Genomic DNA, 25,252 nt, shown 5'->3' on the forward strand with positions numbered 1-25,252 from the left:
ACTGCTCTTTCAGTTCTTTCAATTCTGCCGGTGCCATTCTGTACGGGGGAATAGATATCGGCTGAGTATCTGGAAGCAAATCAATAGTAAAATCTATCTCCCGCTCTGGAGGAAGGCCTGGAAGCTCTTCTGGGAACACATCTGGAAATTCATTAACCACGGGAACTGACTGAAGAGTCGGCGTTTCTGCTGTCAAGTCTTGTACCCGAACCAGATGATAAAAATAACCCTTTCTGATCATTTTCTTTGCCTTAAGGTATGAAATAAACTTACCTTTCGGCGATGCTGTATTACCGGCCCATTCTATAACTGGCTCCCCAGGAAACTGGAAACGAACTACCTTATTTTGGCAATCAACATTAGCATAACAGGAGGCTAGCTAGTCCATTCCCATAATAACATCGAACTCGACCATATCTAACTCCACCAGATCTGCCTTAGTGTCACGGCCACATACAATTACAGAACAGTTCTTATATACCTGTTTTGCTACAATAAAGTCCCCAATCGGTGTGGCTACCTCAAACGGCTCTATAGGTTCAGATGTTATACCAATTTTACAAGCAACCAGAGGCGAAATATATGACAAAGTCGAACCTGAATCAATCAATGCATACACAGACCGAGAGAAAACCAATAATGTACCTGTAACGACATTAGGCGATGCCTCCTGATCCTGGAGGCTGGACAGAGCATAGATGCGGTTCGAAGGACTGCTAGTACTAGAAGCTCCACCACGGCCTCTGCCGCGACCCGCTGGTGCTGAAGTACCTGGCCCCGTAGGGCGCATAGCCACTGATGAAGATGAAGACCCGGCGGCTGATCCGGTAGGCTGCGCTGCACCACCCGAACTACCCTTATACGGGAATTCTCTCACAGAATGGCCCTGACGGCCACAAGAAAAACATGCACCGGTGGCTCTGTAGCACTCCCCAGGATGGTATCTGCCACAGTAAGAACACTGAGGCCTAGGTGGCCTCGTCTGACCAGAACCCCTGTCTGTCCGCGAACCTGAAGCCCTGGAGCTCTGACCTGCTCCTGAATAACCTGGGCTATCAAATCTGCGACCTGTAGGCTGTGGAGGTGCGCTCTGTGCCGGCTGGGATAGATGTCTGCTAGGCTGTTGAGGCTGCTGAGGCTGCCTGCCCCGAGAATATCCAGAATACCCAGATGATCTGGCCCTCTTGGGCTGTCTCCGATCCTGGCTCCTATCAGGCTGACGCTCCCTATGCCGGTCCTCCATGCCCTGGGCGTGGGCCTGAATCCGGGCAATATCCATGCCGGGCTGAGCAGCCAATACCAAACAGCTGTCGACAAAATAACGGTCCAGCCCCATAATATACCTGTGCATCCTGTCAGCCATAGTAGCTACCACAGCAGGTGCGTGTCGGGCCAATGAGTCGAACTCCATACTGTACTCTCGAACACTGCGACCCCTCTGTCTCAGCAATAAGAATCTGTCAGCCTTGTCCCGCCGTAACTCCGGAGGCAGAAAATGGCTAAGAAAGGCCTGAGAAAAATCATCCCAAACTGCTGGGGGAGCGCCGTCGCCTCTGGATAACTCCCATGACTCGTACCAATTTGCCGCTATATCATACAACCGGTAAGAAGCCAATGTGACTGACTCTGTCGCGGAAGCATTAATAAACTGTAAGGTGCGCCGCATCTTCCTGATAAACTCCTCAGGATCCTCCTCGGGCTTTGTCCCGAAGAACTCTGGAGGGCCACAAGTCAAGAATTCACGAGCTCTCGAACTGTCACGCCTATATGCTCGGTCACCTCCCAATCCGTGCCCCTGAACCTGTCCCGCCACAAGTCTGGTCAATAGCTGGACTGCCTCTCTCATAGTCTGATCCTCAGTCCCTGGCCGTGGAACTGGAGGCTCAGGTACTGGAATCTCGGGAGCTGGCGGTGGAGCCGCCCCTCGACCTGCAGCTGCTGCTGCTCCAATATCCTCTACGTGTGGCGGTGTGGAAGATCCCTCTGCCGGGGGCAAAATATCAGGAGCAATATGAGCATGGGCCCTGGTAACCCTCTGGGCCCGACTAGTCTCTCCCACAGCTGCTGCCTTGGCCTTTTGGGCCGCTGTCGCCTTTTTTGGAGGCATAACTGCAAATGTAACAATTCGTTAGGGAGGAATCATCCTGATAACACAGCTCTATCGCACGATCTAAGACAGAAAGAAGGGTAGTATCCTAAATGCCCTGTAGCCTCCTGTCTATAGGTATGGTGCACAACACACCGATAAACAAGACTCTACTAGACACGGTCTGTAGACATTCCGAGGACGAACCGCTCTGATACCACTTTTGTCATGACCCAACCCCGTAGGCCGTGACTAGTGCCCGATCTGGGCACCCGAACGCATCTATCAAATGCTATCTCAAATTGTATCAAACGCATTCTAGTATAAAGCAGAAGCCGACAAGGCTTTATTTCCAATTTAGATAATTTCCCGAAAAATTTCGGCAGAGTTTCCTTTGTTTTACGGACTATCCCATATACCCTGCACGCAGAAAATACCAACAAAGGCCACATAGGGCCAACAGAGTAACATCTAAATATATGCGGACCGGCCGCCGCGGCGAATGTGATCGCCCAAACACAACACATACACATATCTGTACAGAAAGACCACAACCCCCAAACATGTCCACAGACCTTTAAACAGACCGCCAGAATCATATGACGGGACAGGGCCCCGCCGTACCCGTGAACGAGAATATACATATATAGAAGTGACAGACTATACCAAAAGATGGCTCTGAATAAAAGAGCGCTCCAAAAATAGCAGAATGAGATCCTAAGCGGACAGATCAGCAAACCTGTCGTCGGTACCTGCGCGGCATGAAAACGCAGCCCCCGAGGAAAGGGGGTCAGTACGAAATATGTACTGAATATGTAAAGACTGAGTTAGAGAAACAAAATCATAACTGGTGCAGAACATACAGAAAGTAAACGGAAAATCCAAAGTATCAGATACATATTTCCAAAACATGCAGAGTGTGTACAGAATATATGTCATATCAAATCCGGCCCCTGCCAAGGGACTCGGCAGACAGAACGTGGCCACCCTCCCGACGCTGGTGCCACAACACAGAAGAATCAGAATAGGGGCATAACCCCGTAACATAATATGTCATATCAGATGGCCATAGTAAATCACATCAGAACAAACGTACATGGCACAGCATACTCCACAAACCCATGTACGCATATACCTGCCCCCTCACATCGAGGCACGGCGAACAATGCAGGGGATTACGCTTGACAACATATCCTGGCCCGGGCTCAGTGTGGGAAACATTGGGGCATACACGAATAGAGTCGTGAGAAACTAATGCAAGTAAAATATCATGAATGTTTCCATAGACTCGATGAGGCATATCAAAGACAAACCGATCCGATGAAGTCGGAAGGAATCATAGTAAATGAGTTTCGAGTATTAAAACAATTTATCATACTAAATAGAATATTTAAAACCATATTAGTTAGGTAATTAAAAGGGCAGTCGAAACGTTTCTTTCAAAAATCGTTCAAAAAGGGGACTTTAGTACATTAAGGGCAAAACCGGGAATAGCGGGCCCACCGCGGAACATGCAAGGCGGTGGGCTCAAATTACGCCCTTTAAGCTTATGGGGTCACCTATAAAGGTTCTACGGACATTCTATAGCTTTTCAAGGAGTTTAGAGAAAGTTTACATAATTTCAGGAAAAGCATATCAAAATAGTTCAATTCCACTGAAGGAAAAACTGAGATTTTCTCTTGCGGATTCCGATGGCCAAGAAGGTCTTTTGAGGCCCGAATCCGATCCTAAAACACTTAGGCATGCCAAAAGAAGGATCGGGGTAACTTTACATACCTTTCACGCTCCTTAAGCCTTTCCAAACTCACTTCCCGTTTCGTCGAAAAACTGCAATTGGTCAAGTTTACCAATTGTGAGTTATGAATACCATTATTCCAACTTAAAGCATATTTGTCTACCGAAATTTCGGCAGCACTTCCCCTATACATATAGCACCCCGAGAATTCAACTCGGCTAGAAATCATCAACAACAACCCAAACGACAACATTAACATCAACAAAGAACATCAAAAACACAAATATCCTTCAACTAGTCATTTTTCTCACAAGTTGGCATAACCTTCATTCTAATCCAAACCTTCACTAATATCAATGATTTCACATCCATTATCACTCAAGATCATCACAATATAGATTTAGAGACATTTCATATCATTTTCCTTAAGTTATACACTTGATATACATAATATACAACTTTCCGCCAAAGTCATAATTTATGGAAAACATCAAATCTTTGGCATACAATTTCATAACAAGTTTCCAACTTCCAATTTCATCAATGATCATCATAATTCACAACCAAACAACTTCATTTCCTTAATGTCGGAAAATCATACTAAAACGACATAAGTGTTTGCATTCCAATTCGATTCAAACTTATATCATTCTAACTTCATTTACATTACAAGAATCTCAATAACACAACTAACATACTAAACAAACTTAATCCATTCCATTCCATACAAACCTATACCACACGGCCAAGTATCAACTCACCCACTTCAACTCAATTCATTTCACTTTCACTTCCGCTATACATTTCATCACAATCACGACTAGAATATAGCATGAATTCTATACATTTTGGCTATACAACATATATATACACACGGCTACACCTCCAATTCCAAACCCACATTACAAACTTCCATTTTTCCATATAATCAACACATTTCTACATACTACAACACAAACAAAACTTCATAACACAAGAACAAGGGATAATTTCTTACCTTTTTACTCAATCTTCTTCACTTGAATATAGGGTCAACTTGAAGAAACAAGACTTCTTCCTTCCAAACCAACTACACCAAGTTGCAAAGGGGCCTTGAATTAGTAGGAAAATCACAAGAAATGAATTTTTAAGACAAGATTTTTGGTACCTATTTTTCTCCTCCAAACCCGAGACCTCTTCTTGTTCTTCTTCTATTTTCTTTTGTTGTTCTTATCTCTAATTCCTTAAGTCTTCAATGGTATAAGTAGTTGAAGTGCTTGGTCACATGACCAAGCACATGACCAACTAAAAATGGGTTTGGGCCAAGGCCTAATGTGGCCGGCCACCCTTAAGAAAATGGGCCTCATTTTCAATTCAATTTTTGAGCCCAATAGCTTATGGATCGTATTTTGTAATTCCCGAAACGAATTTCCAAATTTCCAAAATTACCCTTAGCCTTGTCCCGCTCTTTCATGACTTTATTCTCTCATACATAACTCTTATGTTCAACAAACTATCAAATTTGACCTTATATCTCAAGAATCCAATATTTATCGAATTTTTCCAAACGTGTGAAAACACGGGATATAACATTTTAGGCAGTTATCCTTTCAGTATTCTTTAGAGGCTTCATAGACATAGTCCAGTCAGTTAGATATTAGAAAACTTTAATGTGTTAGTCTTGATGGCATTTATTTTAGAAATTTTAGATTAAACAATATTTCGGCAATTAATATATTTTAGCCATACTTTTTAGTGGATCAGCATGTGTTAGTCTTATTTTCTTATTTTGGCATGTTTAATATCACATGTTGATTCAGCCAGCCTATGGGTTCGCTCAGTCACATGCAGTTAGGCACCGAGTGTCGTGTTACCCCTAAGCCATGGTTTAGGGCGTGACAAAGCTTGGTATCAGAGTACTAGGTTCAAGTGTCTTAGGGAGTCTATAAAGCCAGTGTCTAGTGGGGTCGCCTTTATATGTGTGAAGGCCCCACACATATAAACAGTTGACCACCAAGACATTCAGCATTCGTTTTACTTCTTTCATACTCTAGTTTGTGCAGTTAGAGCAGTACTTTTAGGAATTCTTCTAACTCGTGCGAATTACGTATTTCAGTAATGGCTCCAAAAAGAAAGTACAACAAGAGGAATACAACTACTAGCTAGAGGAACACCGCTGATGCAGCTACAGAAAAGAACACTCCGGCTCAGACGGTCGCCCCAGCTAATGCTACAGCTATACCTCCCAATGCTTCGGACGCGGATGTTAGAGGAGTTATTCAGCTGCTCACTCAGATTTTGGCTAACCAGGCCCAGCGACAAGAAACAGCCCCTAGCTTAGGTGCTAGTAGTGGATCGAGTACTTCTAGGACTCAGGAGTTTCTGCAGATGAAGCCACCAGTGTTCACAAGGTTTAAGAAGGGTGAGGACCCCAAAATTTCATTGATGGACTCCAGAAAGTATTTCATGTGATGCATGCTACTGATACAGAGGCAACAACATATAGAGCTTTCCAGTTGCAAGATGTGACCCATATTTGGTATGAGACGTGGAACAGTCCCGAGGGGAGGATGCATTTCTTGCAACTTGGGATGAATTTGCAGACGCTTTCATTGAGCACTTCATGCCAATCGAAGTCAGGGAAGCAAAGGCTACTGTGTTTGAGAACCTAAGGCAGAATAACATGACTATACAGGATTACTATCTCAGGTTCGTGTCATTATCCAGACATGCTCCTCACGTGGTCCTTGATATAAGAGCCGTGGTTAGAAGGTTTGTACTTGGGCTTAAACCCGAATTACATAGGGATGCCAATACAGTTGTTCAGAACGACAAGATGACTATTTTCAAGATACTGGCATTGATACAAGGTAATGAGGCTAGGTTGAAGAAAGAAGAAGCACTGCAGAAACAGAAAGATAGGGAATTCAACAAAAGAGTTAAGTCTGCAGGTAACTTCAGTCAGGAAGGACCTCAAAGAGGCGAAAATCATCTGTTATTTAAAAATAGGTCATCAGGACCGGCTCCTTCTGCAGCTAGTGCCCCATCTCAGAGGTCCAAGTTTAATCAGAAAGGCTGAAACATAGGAACGGCAGGCTCATAGTCACAGGCCAGCGTGACTGACCTTGGTTTCCAACACCTTACTTACAACACTTGTGGTAAGAAGCACTCAAGAGTATGTCGTTCGGGCATGGATGGTTGTTTTGGGTATGGTCATCCAGGTCACTATCTACGGGATTGCCCATCAGTAAGATAGAATACCAGAGGTAATGTAGCTCAGTCCACCAATTCAGCAACTCCTCGAAATTCTCAAGCCCAGCAAGGGCGTGGGGCAGTAAAGTCTAGAAATATGGGCGGTGGTTAAAACCATCTATTTGCACTGTCAAGATGTCAGGATACAGGGGCTCGTGGCGATGTTGTCACAGGTATGCTAACAGTCTTCACCTTCGATGTTTTTGATCTTATGGACCCAGGATCCACTCTATCTTATTGTTACACCTCGAAAAAAATTTCGTTGATGCACAGTGAATAGACTAACGAAGAGCACGAAGTATACGGTATTTCAATAAGTAAGGAATGACATTTGATGACCCTAATTAAGATTTCAAAGACATTCGAGGTAAGAGAAGAAAGTTTGCCAAGAGAATGCAAGGCATATGATAGGTATCGAAAAGGAATTACGAGTAACAAGTTAACGATGACTTAATGATGTTTTGGAGAAGAGTTATAACGTCCCTTAGATTGTTAATGAGGTGATAAACAAGTGTTAAGAAGGTTCTATAAGGATTGGAGATCAAACGAGTCGACGAGAATGAGTTCGGAAGAACTGGGCATTATACGGCCCAACATACTGGTCGTATAAATTATACTGGCCGTATGTTTGGCCGTATAATCAGCAAATGGCCAGCCTCACTGGACCAAATCTATAGCCAGACATACGGTCAGTGAAATTTATACGGACCGTATGTTGGTCCGCAGAAATGGTCGGGACAGATTTGAGTATTATTAATAAGGGGTCCAAGTTATTTCATTTCATTTCCCCTTCACACCCCTTCTCTCTAGAACTCTCTAGAACATTTCTCTACACTTCTCCCGCAAAAATTCAAGGGATATTAGTGATCAAATTCATAAAACCAAGAGAATCAAGTGTAAGAAACCCACTAAAGTTCATCCAAGACAAGGAATCCAAGTGAAGGTGAAACTAGGGTTTTGCTCAAGTGAAGTGTTTCCACCCAAGGTTCATTCCTACACCATCTAAGGTAAGTTTTATGGTATTTCCATGTTGTTTAAGGTATTGAGAAGTTGAAACACTTGGATTGTAGAAGGATATAGAAAATGGGTCATGAATGTGGGAATAGTGTCATTTTTTAGTAATAGCTTGGATTGAGTCATGATTCTTGATATGTTGCGATTATGGTTATGTTATAAATGATGTTAAGAAAATGGGATAGACATTGTATATGAATCAATGTAATCGTGTGCTATGACCATGGATATGGATGATTGGAAGTGAATTGAGAAGTAAGGATAATGTAGGTGAATAAAGACTATTGTTATGATGTTGTGAATGTTATTATTGATGTTTGGGAGTTGATATATGATATGGAGGAAGTCGTATAAATAAAGGAGATGCTGTCCAATTTTCTCTAGCTTTAGTCATGTATGCTAAGGTATCGATTTTCTAATGATAGTATAACTCTAATGAAGGTAGAAACGTGAGCATTGAAGGAGAACGTGCAAGTGATAGAATAGTTGAACGGAAAGGTATGTAAGGCTAACCCTTCTTTCATAAGGCATGGTTCCTTGGCCAAACATCTAATTTTCTATGAGCCTATGATGTCCTCTAAATTATTCTATCTTTAAAAGCTACTAAGCTCATGAATCACTATATGTTACGATTGTACTAAAATTCCTCCTATGATGAGTAATCCTCTAGGGATAGATGTAATGAACGACGATAGCAATGATGCTAAAGATGCTTATGAGCTTTTATGTATATGTGTCTATGTATGGCTATTATGAAACCCTGAGCTTATATGGCCGGGTAGAATATATATATATATATATATATATATATATATATATATATATATATTACGCGCACCACTGCAGTTGGGTACGGATAACCCTGAGCCTTGGTTGGGCCAGGTATGTATACTCGCCGAGCCTTGCCATGGCCGGGTATGCGAAACACCGAACCTTCATGGTCGGGTATGCTATGTACATGATATGGATATGTATACGATATAAATATGAATATAAATACGAATATGCTATGAATACGAAAATGGATATGAAATGTAAATGAGTACGGAAACGAGTACGGATACGGATGTATGTACACAATCACGTATTAGAAATGGGAAGTCCCTATGAAAAGCAAGTAAGTGTTTATGACGATGATACTACTATCTCCCATCCTATGCTATTTCTTATGTTATCTATTATGCTTTCATAATGATGTTGATCATGCTTTACATACTCAATACATTTTTCGTACTGACGTCTTTTTTATTTGTGAACGCTGCGTCATGCCCGCAGGTGGCCAGGGAGACAGGCTTGATCCATAGCTTTATTATTCAGGGACTACATAGCGCAGCTCCATTTCATTCGGAGCTACCGATTTTGGTATTTATTCTTTTGTGTACATATTTATGGGTATGGCGGGGTCCTGTCCCGCCTATATGATATGGCATACTCTCCTTAAAGGCTCATAGACATGTGTATATGGTTAGATGTATTTGGCCTTGTCGGCCTATATTTTGGATATCATTTTGTTAGCCTCGTCGGCTTATGTACATTGTTGTGGGCATAGTTGTTGATGATGATATAAATGTATTGTTTCCCAATGGAAATAGTATGAATGAGGAATAAAAGTATGATTTAGCTATATGGCTCACCTAGATGTAAATGTGAAAGTATGATAAGAGGTGCTCGAGTGGGTTAGCACTGGGTGCCCGTCGCGGCCCTCCGGTTGGGTCGTGACAAAAATGGTATCAGAGCAGTTCTGTCCTAGGGTGTGTCTACGATCTGTGTCCAGTAGAGTCTTGTTTATGGGTATGTTGCACGCCACACTTATAAACAAGAGACTGCTGGCATTTTAGGAATGAATGACCTTCTTTCATCATGAGATCGTGCGATAGAGATATGACATAAGAACTTCTTTTTCCTTAACCGTGTGTTATGTATTTCAGAGATGCCTGTAAAGAGAAAGGCTACGGCAGCCCAAAAGGGCAAGACAGTGGCAGAAAAGCGGGCTGAAAGAGCACCGCCAACGGTTGTAGAGAAAAGTGAGTCCCAAAATGCGGCTCAATCTCAGTCCTCCCATTCAGTGCCTATCTCTGAGGAGTGTGAGTGAGCCTCAGCCTCAGCTCCAACACCTCCGGCTCCTCCACCGGATGCTTCAGGCCAAGATGTGGAAGAGGTCATTCATTTGCCTAATCAATTGGTTGCTGCCCAGACCCAGCGGCTGGATACAGGGCAAGGTGATAGGGCCGTTAGTGCAAGGGCCCATGATTTTATTATCTTGAACCCTCTAGAATTCTTTGTATCAAAGCCAGATGAGGACCCTCAGAACTTTATTGATCGTATGTTGAGGACGCTTCGGTTGATACATGCTTCGAAAATCGAATTAGTGGAGTTAGCATCCTATAGATTGAGGGATGTTGCAGTTCATTGGTACATGGTTTGGATGGCTTCACGGGGAGCCAATGCACCTCCTCCGGTATGGCAAGAATTTGTAGATGCTTTCCTCCGATATTACCTGCCTCCAGAAGTTCGGCGAGCTAGAGCTGATATGTTCTTGAATTTGAGGCAAGGAAGCATGAGTGCTTTAGAGTATAGTCTCCGCTTCAATTCTTGGGCTAGGTATGCTTCGGCCATGGTAGCGGATATGGGTGACCGAGTGCACCCATTTGTGAAAGGCCTAGGCCCATATTTGATGGATAGGTGCTTGACTGCGTCCCTTCAGGACAACATGGATATTTCACGCATTCAGGCCCATGCCTAGAATTTAGAAGAAAGCCAACAACAACAAAAGGAGTGAGCGTGAGCATGATAGAGGGTATAATAAGAGGGCTAGATCTTCGGGTCTGATAAGTTGGTATTTTACCAACTTATTTCTTCTTTAATCTTAGATTGTTGCTATGTTTTGATTAAAAAAATAGTGCATTTAATGTCTTTTACTTCCATTTTATAGGTTTATGTGATTTAGAAGTGATCAGAAGAAACCAAGCGAAAATAAAGTCAAAAAGAGGCCAAATTGGACAAAAACTGCACAGTTTTGCAAAACTGTCAAAAGTGGATAGTTTTGCAAAAACGGGACAGAACTGCAAAAAACGGGCAGAACTGCAAAAACTGTAATCTGGGGCATATTTTGTTATTTTTTGAACTTGGAAAAATTAGGGCAACTACAAAAGAGAGACTTGGGGCATATCATTAACATCTTTGGCATAACACATAAACTTGGAGGCTAGGGTTTCATCACCAACACCATTGGAGGAGAAGATTGGAAGCACTTTAATGAGATATTTCTTAATCCTTTCTTCAATTCCTTATTTTGTATTGAATATTTATGTGTGTAGTATTTCATTTCAATACTTGAACCTTGTTTATGGAAGTATACATTGTTTAAGTTTGGATTGAATCTCTTGTTTTGCTTATGTGTTGAATGATTTTATTCCTAATGAAGTGGGTTATTGTTTCTTTAATTAATCTCATTTTGAATGATTCTTAAGGGAGTAGCTAACCCTAAGACTTGCCCATTTATTTCGATTTAAACTTGGAAGAGGCAAACTCGGGATTGGGAAAGATTAATTAACAAGAATTTGGGGCGTTAACCCTCATCTAATGGAAATCGACCTAGGGATAGGCGACACCACTTGTAGCCATATTCGGGTGTTCTTAATGCTCCTAATTGCTTTAGGATATTCAATTAGGTAGTCTAGTTAGTCTTCGGAAGAAGCTAATTTAGAGTCATTATCCGAGGCTAAGTAATATAAACTCACCATTATTTGTAAATCATGAAGTACATTGGATCGTTACTTGAGCGTAGTTTCCCTTGTATCCATGCTTGTGGCCATTGATCATTTTACTTGCTTTCTAGGTTAATTTACATTTTTGCATTAGTTATAATTTTCTCCAAAAACCAAAATATTATCTATTGTTTGGCATAGCTATTATTGGTGATAATTCCTACTTTTCCTAATCGCCTATATATTTTTCTCTGTGGGATTCGACCCCGACTCATAGTTGGGTAAATTATATTTGCATACGACCGTGCCCATTCTAATTAATAGGGTGGATTTGGACGTTATCAACAATGGCGCCGTTGCCGGGGAACAATTTGGCGTATTTGGGTTAGTTTGGGATTTAAGCTAACTTGCTTTGGTCCAAACTTTCTTTGCTTTATTTTATCTTAAAAAAAAAAAAAAAAAACTGACCAATTTTTGCAAAATTGCACAGTTTTTGCAAAACTGTCCAGTTTCTGCAAAACTGTCCAGTTTTTGTTTCTGCAAAACTGTCTAGTTTCTGCAAAACTGTCCAGTTTTTGTTTCTGCAAAACTGTCTAGTTTCTGCAAAACTGTCCAGTTTTTGCTTTTTCTAAAATTAAAAAAAAATGGCATCATATAACGAAAATTGGTCGGATGGTAGTTGTTCATACTTTGATGACCCATGTCCATATTGTGGAGGACCCCACTTTTGGCAAGATTGTGAAAATTTTCCCGGGAGAGAGATGTGTGCACAGTCTCAATTCTATGATGGGAATATTTGTAATATATGTGGTGGTCTAGGTGAATATTGGGGTGATTGTCCCAATGATTTTGCTCCCCCTCCCCCAAGTTGTTCTAACGAAAATGCTAGTTGTGCTTTTGAGTTTGATAGGGACAATGACATGACAAGTGAAGGACAAAGCGCCGGATATGAAGGCATCATGGCAATGCTCCAAACATATTTAGATCGGGAAGCTGAAATGGAGGAAGAGCGAAAATTCATCCAACAATCCATTTTAGAAAATGGAGAAGCTATGAAAAGAATGAATGATTCATTAGAAGATGCAAATTCCTCAATTGTCATGGAAGTGTCTACTCCTCAAAATAAATTGGTTGAAGAAGAGATTTCAAATTTGAAAGATGAGCCCGAACATTCTTGTGACCACAACGAAAGTTGTGAAATTGAAGAAATGGTTCAACTTGAAGAAGAAGAGCAAAATCTTGAAAAAGAAATCTCCAATTGTCAAAAAGAAGAAGTTGAGGAAATTTTGAAAAGCATAATGGGGAGGAATGAAAAATATGGACAAGTCTTGACCAAATTGTGGGAAGAAGTTCAACATGGAGATGATGAAACTGTCCAAAATGTGTATCTCACCATGGATGGATTTTTACAAGAGTTGGACGACTCTCACAATGAAGAAAAACTTGACAAAATGGAAATTTTGAGCCAAGATTGGCTAATAAATCAAGATCAACAACTTGAAGCCTATGGAGATCACCGTGAAGGCATTTCACGGATGATGGAAGAATGTCTAAAAATGCATGTTGAGCAAAGTCAAGAAATGGAGCTACTTGAAATTGCTATCCGGAAATTGGTGGCCGAATTGAATGCAAAGATTGAAGCAAGTAATGCTCAATATCAAAGGGCCATGGATTGTAATTTTGAGTTGGTTTCCAATGAAGAAAATGTCAAGATCGATTTTCATGAGCTAATGGTGAATTGCCAACCGACCAATCCAAAAATAATGCAAGATGCCGAGATTGAAGAAATGATACTAGAGTTGAATAAAAAGGTTCACAAAATAATTTTTGAGGACTCTAGTTCATTTGTGGGCGAGGATGTCAAAAATGGAGCGAATTTGAAAATGGTGCGCCTTAGACCGCATTCCAACCATTTTCAACATTATGCTTGGTTAGTGAAAAAGTTGAACTAACCGAGCCTATGGAGAATTTTGGAGATAAAGAACAAAGTGTTTTCATTTTGAAGTTTGCTATGCCAAGAAGACAAAATGGCATGCCTCACTTACGAGCCAAGAAGTGCAAAATGCGACACCCGAGAGTTGGCTTCTGCCTCACGAGCATCACCGGGATCTTGATTCAAAGTTGGGGCGCAAATTCATATCTTCTAAATGGAGGGAAAAGTGGTAAAGGTAACCGTCGTGCCGCGACGTTAACTTAAGCGCTTGGTGGGAGGCAACCCATCGTTTTTAAAATTTTAAATCATTTTTGAAATTTTATTTTTTAGAATAGTTTAGTTTATGGTTTTTGACTAATCTGCAAAGTTTCAGAATTTTTGAAGTTGTTTTGAGCAGGTCGGATTCCGAACAGCCCCAAACCAGTAGCTGCTGAAAATTGCAGCACTGTTAACAGGACTGTTTTGCACAGTTTTTGCAAAACTGTCCAGTTTTTGCAAAACTGTCCAGTTTTTGCAAAATTGAACAGTTTCTGCAAAACTGTCCAGTTGCAAAAAAAAAAAAAAATTGTCCAGTTTTTTTTGTCATTGTGCAGTGAGGACACTGCAATATTTTTAGTTGGGGGTGGCATGTGGTAACACATTATATTTTGGTTATGCTTGATTGTGTGCCCTTGCCGGGCTTATTTTGTGACTGTTAGTTTAGCTGTGGATAGTTGTTGTTACAAATGGAACTTGCTCAAAGTTTTGAAAACTTTTTTGTTGGCATGTTGCGGATTAGTCACTTTTATTATTTTATTTCCGTTCTTAATTAGGTGATTTAGGAGTAAAAATGGTGTTCCCCTTGACCAATTTTGGCTTGCTTGGCACCAACTTATTTAAACCTTGGCGTATGAATTCTTGATTTTTGAAAAAAAAAAATGATGATGAATGGATCAGAGTTTGCGGTGTCACTGCAGCTTCACATGTTCAACATACTAAGCCGCATGTGAAGTCGCAAGTCTTGTCACAAGAATTATGTAACTGGCCACCTTCTGACACGGTATGCGTTTGGCCTGCAGTCCCGCAAACTCAACTTGCGGGACGCACCATGGGCCGCAAAATGTGCCACTGAAAAAAAAAATGATTGAAGTAAGGATTCTTGTTGTGACTTTTAGATTCAATTTTTGGCTCTTACTCTCACTAATTAGTCTCTTTAGGCTATGACTGACTTTGTGAGTTCATTTTGTTCAATAGGTTTTTGGATACATATTTCACTTGAGTTTGCATGTGCCAGGTGTGGTGAGGTTTTTGTGAGATCTTTTGCATTACTTGTGGTCTAGAACTTGCCCGGAATGTGTTTCAAGGCGAAATCCTAGACTACACTTGGTTTAAAAAATGATGTTAGGCCTTCCTTGAACCGTTTTTGCGCCTTAAATATCCTACCCTTGCATGTTTTCCCTACTTAACCCCTTTTGAGCCTTTAACCTTTTCTTTGACAACCATGTTACAAGTTTTACCCTGTTCTTCATTGATTCATCTTTTGGTACTCTACCTCCTTGAAAGTGCAAACATACGCTAAAAGCCTAAGTTTGGGGGTGATGGTTGGAAAAAGTTGTTATGTGGGAGTTACTTTAAAGGTGAAAAGGTGGATTTTTTTTTTGAAAACTTCCTTGTTATTTTGAAAAAAAAAGGAAAAGAAAAATGAAGGAAGAATAAAGAGTTGTGATTAATGGAAAGACTAAGTGGTGAAATGAAAAAATGAAGAAAGGAGTGGAAAAGTTGCAAAGGAAGTGTGCTTTGAATGTTGAAAATTGTAGTGCTTAGGGAGGTTTTGAGTCACTTTTACCCAAATTGTGCCCTGCCTTAACCAAAAGCCTAAATTACAACCCTTTAAGTCCTAATTGATTTTGAACCAAGTGTGTCTACATTAGTGGAGAAATACATGAAGGCAAGCTTATGGTACTACTTGTGTGCATTTGAACATATTTGTGTGTGAGAGAGAGAGTTAATTCTTTCTATTTGATATCTCATTTGAATTATATTTTCTAAGTGTGGGATTCTCTCTTGAGTGTGAATTATATTGTCCCCAGGTATGCAATGCTTTATTTTGATAATTTCTTGGTCGTGTGTGGCCAATATCGTATTTGTTGTTGTAACCCTGTGAGGCGATATATTTTGGGTTGTTGTGATAAGATGGTAATGCCATATTACAGGGGAAACTCTGGCAAAATGTCTGTAGAATCCTCGAGAGTTTAACATTTGAGGACGAATGTTCTTAAGGGGGGGGGGGGGGGGGGGGGTGGGGGAGGAATGTTACACCTTGAAAATTTTCGCGTCGATTACATCGTAAGTAAACTAATGTAAGTCCATAGAGGCTATGATACCCCTATCAGGATAAACAAAGACTTTTGGCAACTATTACGCGGGTACCCTAGAGGTTCCGAGGCTAAGATAATCGAAGAAAGTACTTTTCGTGAAAGTTTGTTGACTGGGTAGAGATACGGCCCAACATACGGACCGTAAAAGTGACATATGGACCGTCTGTCATGCCTGAGAGGCATAAAACAACATCAGAGAGTTGTGCAGAATTTTAGCCAACATACGGTCAGACGTACGGACTGTAAGTTAGACATACAGACCGTAAATATGACATACGAACCGTATGTACACCGTAAGTTGCTGTCGGTGGAAAAAGTTCCAAGTTACATATATTTGGCCCACTTCGTCTTTTTCCCATTTTTCTTCACCAACAGACCCCAAACACTCCCAAAAGCCCTCTCCACACCTCTAGAACCTTCTCCACACTAGATCAACATAAATCCAAGGCAAATTAAAGATTAACAACATTAATCCAAGGAAATAAAGTGCAAGGAAGCTTTTTAGGATTGCTAAAAGCCAAGAATCTCTTTGGAATTGAAGTTGGATTTTCTCCAAGTGAAGTATCTTCATCCAAAGATTGTTCCTACATAATCCAAGGTGCGTTTTATGATCATTACATGTTATTTAGAATATTGAATGGTTGAAAGGCTTGGATTGAAGAAGAAAGTGGAATATGGATTTCAAATATGGAAACAATGGTATGTTTCAATAGTAGTTGATATGAATCATGATTCTTGACATGTTATGAGTATAATCTTGTTATGAATAGTCTTAAGAATATTGGAGAAGCATTATATGAGGATGAATGTGGTGTTGTATTATAGCTATGGTTATGAATGACTTTGAGAAGGAATTTTGGGAATTGAATAATGACCAACTTAACGGAAGTTCATTGATTATGATATTGTGGGTATGTTGTTGATGTTTGGGAGTTGTTATATTATATGGAGAAAGTTATAGAAACAAAGAAGATGCTGCCCACTTTTCATTAGCTTTAGCTTAAGCTTAAACATGTTTCCAATTATCTAATCTTAGTACAAACTCTCTTGAAGGTAGATTCGTGAACATTGGAGGAAAAGCGTTTAATTGATAAAGTTGGAGAGACGCAAAGGTATGTAAGGCTAGTCCCCCTTTCTTTCAAAAGGCATGACTCCTATAGAATGTTTTCCTATATATGTTTCCATGGTCTTCTTGTATTCCAAAATGATGAAAGATAAGGATTCTTGATAGTTCTTATGAGAAAGAGATAAGACATGTTTTATGATAATGATGACGATAGTGATGATTTCATTTCTCAAGATCCTAAAGCTTATGATATGATATTGTTGTGAAGCCAATGATTCTTACACGATTCCTTGATGATATTCTTTGTTGCTAGTCTCACCTTATAATGTCAGTTCCTTCAAGGTGAGACATGATGATCCAGACTACTCCTTCTATGTTGTACATGGATATATGAGCATGAATACAGGGGATAAAGAGGAAAAGGGCCAGAGCGCTATAGACGCATAACCACCTGATCAGTTGGTATCTGATATGATTATACCTTCCCGGACGCGGGCTTTGTTGATAAATGGATCATGCCGCACGTTCCGCGGCTATATGTGGATATATGTATGTATATATATGTTTATGTATGATATATATATATATATATATATATATATATATATATATATATATATATATATATATATATATATATATATATATATATATATATATATATATATATACATATATATATATATATGTACGAAAGATGCTAAAGGAAAGTTAATATGCATGATTCCACCTGAAGAGGCCATATGTCAAAGGTTTTCCCTTTATCTTATATTTCCTATATTTTTTCTCATTATGTTGTTTTACATGCCTTACATACTCAGTACATCGCTCTTATTGACGTCCTTTCTTTTATGGTCGTTGTGTTCATGCCCACAGGTAGACAGGGAGACGGACCGGATTCTTAGGAGTCTTGTCAGCAGCTTACGGGAGCACCCTATTACTCCAGAGGTGCCACTTTTTGATATATTATTTTGTATATATATTTGGGTATGACGGGGTCATGTCCCGTCCTTATGTTCAGTACTCCAGTTAGAGGCTCGTAGATACATATATGTGGGTCGTAAATGTCATGTTACCTCTCAGTGTATATTCTGTATATTATTTTTGTAGCCGTGAGGGCTTGTGCGTATATGCATACTTTGGGAGATAGTTTATGATTAGCTTATAGGAAGCGTTATTTTGGGTATTATGTGTGTACAGGTTGAGAATGATAGTTAGCATGATAAGTGGTGCTCGGTGGGGTAGCTCCAGGTACCCGTCATGGCCCCTAGCTGGATCGTGACACAACCTCTCCTAGAGCATTACTTAAAGATCTATCGAATCCCCTGATGTTCGTTGCGCTCCGGCGGATCTTTCCTATGTTGTAGCCAAGCTGTGTCAGGGTGGTTACGAGGCAGATGTTGAGGCCTGACCCATTATCTACCAGCACCCTTCCTACGGCCTTGTCACGATATTTCGGGGTGATATGGAGGGATTTGTTATGGGATATCCCTTCAACGGGCAGTTCTTCCTTAGATAAGCAGATCTTATGCTCCCCATTGATATGGGCTACTAGCCTGGCCAAATCCTCACTACTCGTTCCCGCTGGTAGGAGTGCATCATCCAATACCTTCATGAGGGCATTCCTATGAGACAGCGAGCTAGCCAACAGTGACAGCACCGATATTTCCGTCGGTGTCTTCTTCAAATTCTCAACAATGGAATAATCTTTGGGTTGCATGCACCGCCAAAAATCTTCGGCCTCTCCTTTGGTTATTGCCCTTTTCTTAGCATTATCCTTCCTTGTGGCATTCTGGGCCAGCTCTTCAGGAGTATAACACCTTCCTGAATGAGTCATGCCTTGGGACATTGATGCCTGCACAGTGATTGGCTTTTTGAGGTCAGGCGCAATCTGTTATGCTACCTGGCTACCACAGGTGCTGGGACAGAAATCCTGAACATGGGTGTGGCCTTGGGAACCCTTAGACTGAGGATCAAGACCTTGCATTTGGGCTTTTCTTGAAAGGCGAGGGAAGGAACTGTCTGTTTCATAGGCTTGGTGATTCTGGGAGACAACGTTCCACAAGCTTCCCAGTCTTCATCCCTTTCTATCATGTGGACCCCGCCATTTCCATTATTCGGTTGTGGGTTCGTGTTTACGTTAGGGGCGGCAGTTTCCAAGACAATTTCCCTTTTATCAATCATTTCCTGGATTTTGTGTTTCAGGTTTATGCAATCCTCTGTGTTGTGCCCAACCCCTCCCGAGTGGTAGGTAAAAGTTTGATCGGTCCTGTAGAATTGGCTTCCAGGCTGTGCCAGCTTTGGCGGGGTTTTCTAAATTAGCCTTGCGGTCAGCAGCCTCTCTCACTGTCTAGCCCTTGGTTTGAGGAGCATCGTGAATTCCCTCACACGTCTCTTCTCGAAAGCTGGACGTGGCGCATTATATGTTGGGGATGGCTGCTGATTTTGATAATTCTGGGTTTGATAGGCTTGTGGGGGTTATTTTCCCGTGAACGATAGTTTTGCTGGGTGGTGGCTGATACGTTTGCTGTGGCGGCGGTTAGTAAGCAGGGGTGGGTACATGGACACTGGGCGGAGCCGCGTATGCTGGTACAGCGGTGGTAAAAGCTAGTTGTGTATAATACACGGGTGTTGAGCTGTATGAAGGGGTAGAGTAATTCAAAAGGGGTGGGGCATGGTGGGAAGGCGATGGTCCTTTTGGGTTTTAGTTGGAAATGCGGGATATGTTTGCCACGTCTTCTTTATTCTTGCAAAAAATCCCCGCGGCAACCTGCCTAGACGCTTTGTTGAAGATACTGATGATCTTTCCAGTTTTGAGGCCATCTTCTATGGCCTCTCCCATTTTTACTAATTCGGAGAACAGCCGTCCGGCCATGGACAACATCCTATCATAGAAATCTGACTCCTGTGACCAAATGAATACGCAAACCGAGTTCTCCCTCGCTCATTGGTGGCTGCAAATGGGTTGCTTCGGCTCTCCATCTGCTGGCGAATTCTCTATAGTTTTTCATTAATTTTTGCATGACCTTCTTGAGGTAGTAGCGGTCTGGTACGGTCTCGATATTGAACAAAAATATTTCTATGAAGGATTCTGCCATTTCTTCCCAGCGAAGCCATTGTCGCATGTCCTGTGTGGTGAACCATTCTGCAGCCTCACCGGTGAGGCTACGACTGAATAATCGCATGATCAAGGGTTCATTCCTTTTTTACTCCTACTAACTGGTCACAGTATGAACGGAGGTGGGCTTTGGGGTTTTCTGTCTCGTTGAACATTTCGAATTTTGGGATTTTAAATCCTTCTGGCAGGTCTAGATTTGGATGCATACATAAGTCGTCGTATCTTAGGCCTGTCGCCTTCCTTGTGGACCTGTTGGACTTTTCGAACAATTCTTCCATCTTCTTTTCCATGTCTTTCTCTCGCCTGTCTTGTTAAACCCTCCAAATCATTTCCATCTCCTCATAATGATCCAGTTTCTTGTATCCTGGGGAGGATTCATTTGGCATGTTGGGAGTGAAGAAGGACACCTGGAGGTGGTATGGTTGAACGGGATAGTGGTTGTTTGCCCAGCAGGCGGGGCTGGTGCGTGCGTTTGGCTTGGCTAATTAAAGAATACCGGTTGAGAGGCTTGGTATGTGGGGAATGAGTGGGTGATCCCTGGGACTTGAACATTTTTAACTGGTGGTGGCGTACAGTAAGAGGGGCCAGCATGGTTTGGGTTGGCGATGTTCAGTGGCGGGGGCATGGTTCCTGGAGGGTAGACGAAAAAATGACCGGGCACTGTGGAGCTTAACGAGGGAAAGGGAGGAGGGGCCCTTTTTCCTTCAGCGGAGGCGTTCTTTTCTGCGTCGGCTTCCTCCCTTCTGGCTACCTTCTCTTGGAGAGTAGTGATAGTAGTTAATAATGTTGCGATTACATCCTCCTGGAATGCGACCTCTTGCGAGTCTTGGGTGTCCCCATTGCGGAGAGCGAGTTCATTTCTTGTTTCATCAGGAGTACTAGTCATTTTGTCCTTTCCTTTGTCGGAGAGGAATGCTAACGTGGCTTTGGATCTTGTGAAATATGCCAGCTTTCAATATCATACAAATTGGCCTCTTTCTATAAGATAAGAATAACTCAACGGTAAAAAAAAAAGTTAGTTTCCGCGCACCAAATATAAAGGCAGAATATCAAATATGGGTATTTAAAGCACAAATAGCACATAAGATCGTACATTGAAGCTTGAGTACTCTTGATCCAATGTTCTAAAGTCTTGGATATCACGAGTTTTTATGTTCCGGTGGATTCGGCTTGATGGTCTCAGAGTTGACTTACCACGGCTAACCTTTTGGGCTCGTTATCTAGGCAAACTTTTTGGGCTCGTTATCTAGGCGAACGGGGAATTTAAAATTTGAAGCACGAAGGGACCGAGTCTTACGTAGATTGCCTACGTATCCCGCCATGGAAAATCAGGCCCTACATAGTTCGATTACAAAAAAGGATATACGTTTCTTCCTAAATATCCTTTGACTAATCCTAGCAACTGACATCCCCAGACCAGGCCCGACTAAGGCTTCCCGCGTATCCCTTCATTGGGACATCAGGTCGGCACGGTTTCTTTATATTTTTATGAGGATGGGGGTAACATTTGTGCAAAAGATGGGACACCTAATATCTACCCAAAAGTATAGTTCTTGCAAGCCGCTGTCCTTATGAGCTTGCTTCCTCATATTGAATCTTTCTTCGCTCAGAACCATGGTGGGAGCAGGACCAAAATCTATACGGTCCTGATCATATTCTCGAGCTCGAGCTTGAAAGCATGGCATCCTTACATATTATGTCCCCTGGCTCCAGTATGGTAAAGGCAGAACTTGTTTCTGTTAGGCCCTAATGGTGTAGGTTCGTACACAGGTTCCACAGGCCTAATTTTGTTCAATGAAACCAAAGTTGAGAAGAGTCGAGCATACGACTCCTCAAAAACTTTGAAATCATACCGCCATACTGGGGTCTCGAGGGTAACCCTTTCTCCTGGGGTGATATGGTCATGGACCAACAAAGTATGTGGCCCCCATAAAGTCCCTATGAGCTTGTCGTCTATGAGGCTAAAAATCCTTCTTCTTAACGCTAGACACTTATTCAAGGTGTGCCCCGCCTGATTGAGATGAAATGGGCATCTTTTGTAGGCGTATACCAAGTTAGGGACCAGTAGTCTAGCCCTAGTGGTGCAATCCATCCCGGCGGCCATCATTTTCCTGAATACCTCCTTACAAGTGATGGGCAACGGAGCTACTCTGAATAGAGAAGATTGAGCTTTGAAGGCTACGCTCCAGGCAGCTGGCGCAGGGAGATTTTCCCTTCCAAAATTCTCTGAAGCCATAGTAGAGGCGACAGGCATTCGCATAGGTGAAAGTGCATAGAAATCTGTTCCTTCCTCAGTGGGGGCATAATAACCAGACTCGTCATCCGCGTCATTTCCATAGAACTCGGAGAACATTTCAAACTGGTTCTCCCCTCTTTCGGCCCCTATGTTGACAGGCTCTGTCTCTTCTATGTCTTGAAGTTTTTCCCCTTCTTCCTCTGGTTCCTCTTCTTCTTCCTCCAGCTCTTTTTTCTCCTTCGACTATTCTTCCTCAATGGCTTCAGGGTCCTTCTCCCAGGGCTCTGCTCCCTCCTGTGGGTCTGGTGCAAACACCCATGGGTCTGAACCGGCCCCTTGTTCCCTGTTAGTTCTTTCTTAGGTTCCTTCCCTGGGTGTTACAGGTCTTCTTTCTAGTGGTATGTAGTTCGGCACCAATTCTCTCGCCTGTTCAAGGACGTTTTAGTAATACTATTCCTGGGGCACGTCCTTCGGCGGGTGCCCAACCATATCTAGCAATCCGTCTACCTCCTCAATCTTTTTCCCTATTTCTTGGAGGTGTTTCTCCATTTGCAGAACCTTGCCTCGCAGCATCTCCGTTGTCTCTCCCAGAGTTCATTCTTCTTGCCCACCTTGGTTCGCTATTGCAAGTCAACCTTTAGTGAAGGTAAGTTTGGATAAGTGTCAAACCTCATGGCTTTTCTTTCGGGTATGTAGTTTAGATTATTAGATCAATTGTACCCAAGCTCAATACACGATCGTACACACAACACATAAGCATGCAAAGCACGTATCAAATAAGCATGTAATTTATAGGCATTTACACTACTCGCGCTCCTAAGGCCCCTCGGGTGAAGGCTTTCCTAGTCATTTGAAACATGTAGGTGCCATTTGTGAAGGTGAACCATTGCCCCAAAAAAGTCACCATAATTAATAATAATAGCAATATCTTTCCCAAAAAGATTACAAAAGTGATGACAAAAGCTGAGGTAGGGCTTATATATATAAAAGAAAAAAACATCAGCAATCAAGGAGGTCCTCCGGCGGCTGATGTCGAGGCTTGGTTCGTTCTGGCCTTCTTGACCCTTCGGAGGGTAGTCTGGATATGAAGGCGTGCTTGATAGAGCTCTATTCTGACAATCACAGGGTCTGTTTCTTCCAGGATTCTAGCCAAATACTCGTCTGTACCTTCCAAGCATTCTTTCATGCGTTCCTCTTCTTGGGCTTCCGTGAGAGGGGCAGGCTCTGGCGCAGGTGTGAGAGCCACGTGTCCTTATAGCCATGCACGATACTCGGGGTCGCACCCTGCTTCGAACTTGTCAGGAGCCAGAGTATCTGGACCCTAGCTCACACGACCATTCCATTCTCTAAGGATCACCCCAGCGTGCCTGATTTTTTGTTCAGTGTGTTCAATGATGAACTGCTCGGGGTTTCCTACCTGAAGGATCACTTGCCTCTAGCCGAATTGTCTTAAAACCCTAGACGGATAGTAAGGACGGATTCCTTGAACCCCGACTAGCGGCACAAATGGGCAATGCTTGCCTCGGACTACCACAGTCTCAGATATAAAATCAAGGAACATCCAACGAATTCGATCTTCAGTCAAGTCGGTGAGGAATTCAGCCTAGGATTTTTTTGGACATAAACCCGAGATTTGGACAGTAATTCATGAGGCGATTTATCCGGTTCTGTCGGCTCCAACCCTGAACCTCTTTGGCCATGTTAAGGTGTTTGATGATCCACCATTGCAGCAACATATTGCACCCTTGGATGTATCGGAAGCGATTTCGGCATTTGTCAAGAGCCCGGAAGATGTCAGCCAATATGACGGGTGCCAGGTCAAAATACCTTTTCTCTTAATCTTTGGTTATCCCGGGGAATATTTCGTGGGCCAACTATATCACCTTGGTATCTATGGCCAACGACTCATCCTGTGGAAAAACCACAATGCCCAACAAGGCTATGGCAAAAGCTAAAGGTCTAGCGGCTTCCTACTCTTCCCGGCTCCTGAATTCTCTTTGATATAGAGTGTATCTGGTTACGTCTCTGAACCTGTATAGATCCCTGAAGGCTATAGTGGGCTTGTGTGTCAGAGAAAGAAATCTCATAATCTGGCTGACGGTGGGCTTGTGTGGGAACAACAGATTGTGGTCGGGCTTGTGTCGCCTCCTTAGACAGGTTCCATTGCTGTCTATAGCGTCCCTAATCTCTTCTAGGGTAGGATTCATTTCGGTATCACCGAAATGGAACAACATTTCTTTATCATCCCAAAACACCGCCAACTCATCTATCAGCTCCGGGCGACCTTTCATTGTCATAATGGAGGGCAAGTGTTACACCTTGGAAATTCATGTCGTCGCATAGTGAATGAGCCAACGCGAGCTTAAGGGTCACATAAAGTTCTTAAGACTATAAGACGAATGTTTAGTGGTCTTAGAATGCGGACGTTAAGATCTTTGACCTATATGAATTGATGGAATAAGGATTGATAAGAATAAGTGGAGTATGAGTGAGGTTTAGGAAAGGTTTCGTAAACTATTGAGTTAAGAATTTTTTTATTTTTTGGTTAGGTCTTGAGGACGAGTTATAGAGATGTTTAGATCATTAATGAAGTATTAAACAAGTGTTAAGAAGGTTGTATAGGGATTGGAGATCAAACAAAACGACGAGAACAACTTCGGAAAAAAATATGAGTTCCACGACCCCTTTCACGGACCGTATACTGGTCCGTGGAATACCCAGCAGAGGTTATGGTCTCCTGGTTTTGAGCCATGACCTGTTCCACGAGCC

This window comes from Lycium barbarum, chromosome 5, assembly GCF_019175385.1.
Source record: "Lycium barbarum isolate Lr01 chromosome 5, ASM1917538v2, whole genome shotgun sequence".
Taxonomy (NCBI): domain Eukaryota; kingdom Viridiplantae; phylum Streptophyta; class Magnoliopsida; order Solanales; family Solanaceae; genus Lycium; species Lycium barbarum.